Source organism: Rhea americana, unplaced genomic scaffold, assembly GCF_003343005.1.
Source record: "Rhea americana isolate MKP2758 unplaced genomic scaffold, rheAme1 scaffold_671, whole genome shotgun sequence".
Taxonomy (NCBI): domain Eukaryota; kingdom Metazoa; phylum Chordata; class Aves; order Rheiformes; family Rheidae; genus Rhea; species Rhea americana.
Window position 1 is genome coordinate 35,331 of NW_028186836.1, and position 3,529 is coordinate 38,859.

Consider the following 3,529-nt stretch of genomic DNA (forward strand, 5'->3'; position numbering starts at 1 on the left):
GGGTGCTGTGAAGGGCTATAGGGGGTTGTAGGGGGCTTTGGGGGTTATAAGGGGCTACAGGAGGCTATAGGGGGTTGTAGGGGGCTTTGGGGGTTATAAGGGGCTATAGGAGGTTGTAGGGGGCTATAGGGTCTATAGGGCCGTACTCCGCCCCCTCCCCACGCTGCCCCCAGACCAGGCACATGGCAGGTCCAGGCCCAGCTCGTGGATTCCCCCGACACCCAGGGGGGCACCTCCTTCACGGTGCGCAAGTATGGTGAGCCCGGACGCCTGGGCCCCCAAGGCAGGGGCGGACGCTTCAGTCATGGGTGCTGGGAGGTCTGGATCCTGAGGGGAGGGGCTGGACACCAGGGTCCTGGTGGGGCTGGACATCTCGGTCCCAGTGGGGCTGGTCATCCGGGTCCTGATGGGATCAGACACCTGGGTCCTGATGGTACTGGACATCTTGGTCCTGGTGGGGGCTGGATACCTGGGTCCCAGTGGGGTTGGACGTCTGGGTTCTGGTGGGACTGTCACCTGGGTCCTGGTGGGGCCAGATATCTGTGTCCCGGTGGGGCCGGACACCTGGGTCCTCATGGAGCTGGACATGTGGGTCCTGGTGAGGCTGGACACCTGGGTCCTGGTGGTGCTGAACATGTTGGTCTTGCTGGGGTCAGACACCTGGGTCCTGGTGGGGTCGGACACCTGGGTCCTGGTGGGGCTGGATGTCTGGGTCCTGGTGGGGTCAGACACCTGGGTCCTGCTGGGGCTGGACGTCTGGGTCCTGGTGGGGCCGGACTCCTGGCTCTTGATGGGGCCGGACATCTGGGTCCTGGTGGGGTTGGACACCTGGGTCCTGGTGGGGCTGGACGTGTTGGTCCTGGTGTGGTCAGACACCTGGGTCCTGGTGGGGCTGGACATGGTCCTGGGAGGGGTTGGGGAACCCGGACTCCTGTACCCCAAGGAGGGATGCCTTAGGGGAGGCAGCCCACCTGTCTGGGTCCCCTGGGTGGGTTGGTGGCAAGGAGGAGGCACCCAGACGCCTGGGTCCCTCACACACCCTCGCCCGGACGCCTGGGTCCTTCCCCCTCCTCACCCCCCCCCCCACCAGTGCTGCCCACTTTTGACGTGAAGATCGTCCCCGACCGAAGCTTCATCCTGGTGACGGACCCCGACCCCCCTGACCTCCGCGTCGAGCTTCATGTCGAGTATGGCCCCCACCCCCCCCCCCGAGCCCCCACAAAATCCACCAGGGACCCCCCCAAAAAAAAACTGCAGAAACCCCCAAGTTGCCCAGATCCTCCCCAAATCCACCAGGGATGGCTGTGACCACCCCCCCCAAAAAAAACAAGAACCCTCAACCCTCCTGGGACCCCCCAAAATCTGACAGGACCCCAAAAAATCTCTGAGATCCCCTAAAAATCCACAGAACCCCCAAACCTGCCCAGACTCCCCCCAGAGAAACAGCGGGGACCCCAAAACTTGCTGGGACCCCAAAAGACCCTAGAACCCTCAACCCTTCTAAGCCCCCCCAAAATTTGACAAGACCCCCCAAAACCTCTAGGACCTCCTAAAAATCCCCAGAACCCCCCGAATTGCCCATACCCCCCCAAAAAAATCCACTGGGAGTCCCCAAGAATCCAGAAGCCCCCAAAATCTGCCAGGACCCCCCCCCCAAAACTACACCACCAACCCTGAGACCGCTGAGACCCCCCCCAAAAAAATTCTTGATTTGCCCCTTTGGGAGGACCCCCGTGATCCCCACCTGTCCCAGACCCCCAGCTCGTTTTGGGGAAGCCCCCAGCCCATTTTGGGGGATCCCATCCATTTTGGGGGACCCCTCCCAACACCCAATTTTGGAGAAATCCAGTTGGTTTTGGGTCTTTGTCCTCCTTGGGGGGGGGATCTTGGTCGATTTGGGGGACCCCCTTCTGCTACTGGGGACCCTCACTCTGCTTTGGGGGACCCCAGTGGATTTTGGGGCACCCCTGCTATCATTGGGGACCCCCTGGCTGTTTCGGGGGGGTCTCATTCATTTTGGGGATCCCCACTATATTTTGGGGTCTCACAGCTGATTTGGGGGTCCCCTCCATTTGGGGGTCTCCCTCACCTCATTTAGGGGGTCCTGGCAGTTTTGGGGGTGCTGGTAGTTTGGGGGGGCCCTGCAGCTCCTGGGGATGCCCCGTCCCATATTGGGGTCCCCCAACTGATTTGGGGACATGTGGAAATAGGGGGGCTCCCCCACCTCATTCTGGGGTCCCCATAYCACTTTATGGGGACTCCAGCAGATTTGGGGGACCCCCCCGGCCAGATTGGGGACCCCCACCCCATATGGGAGGCCCCCCAGCTGATTTGGGGTGCCCCCCCATTTTGGGGGTCCCCCACCCTATTCAGGGGGTCCCTGGCTGCTTTAGGAGACCCTGATGGATTCGGGGGACCCCCGCTGGGATTGGGGTCCCCCGGATGATTTTGGGGTGTCCCCTTCCCCCCCCGCCATGGCAGGTACATGCACGGGGCACCAGTGGGGGCCGGGGTGGCCCGGCTGCGCGTGGGGCTGGGGGCCGCTGGCACCCCGGGGCGCTTCCTGCCRGACCTGGAGCAGCAGGGTCAGGTGAGCACCCCAAAAACGGGACACCCCTAAAAACCTCCAGGGCACCCCCAAACGCCAGGGTACYTCCAAAACCCCCGAGAGCACCCTCCAAATCCTAGGGCACCCCAAAAACTCTGGAGGACCTCCATAACCCCGAGGGCACCCCAAAACGTAGGAGGACCTCAAAACCCCAGGAGCACCCCAAAATATCGGGAGCACCCCAAAACACCGAGGGAATGCCCCAGATGCAAGAGCACCTCAAAATCCCAGGTCACCCCCAAAAATCCCAGGTCACTCCAGCTTCATAACCCCGAGGACACCCCAAAACCTAAGAGGATCCACAAGACCCCAGGAGCACCCCAAAACTCTCGGGAGCACCCCAGAACCCCGAGGGCATGCCCAAAACCCTGGGAGCACCCCAAAAACCCAGAGCACTCCAAAATCCTCAGGAGCACCCCAAAAGCCTGAGAGTTTCCCCAAAACATCAAAGGCACCCCCAAAACCCTGGGAGCACCCCAAAATTTATGAGGACGACCCCAAAATCCGTGAGGGCACCCCAACACCCAGGAGCACCCCAAAGCAACAAGAGCACCTCAAAACTCTGGGAGCCCCCCCAAAACTCCCCAGGAGTACCCCAAAACCCCTGGAAGCAATCCCAAAACCTCAGGGACACCCCAAAACCCAGGAGCATGCCAACACCGGAGCACCCCCAAAACCCAGGAGCACTCCAAAACCTCGATGGCACCCCGAAATCCCCAGGGGCACCCCAAAACCCCGGGGGCACCCCACAACTCAGGAGCACCATAAAGCCCCCGAGAGCACCCTAAAACCCAAGGGCACCCCAAAACCCCCGAGAGCACCCTAAAATTCAGGAGCACCCCAGAATTCCCAGGGGCACCCCAATATCCCCGGGAGCACCAGAAATACCCTGGGAGCACCCCAAAACCCCCGAGGTCATCC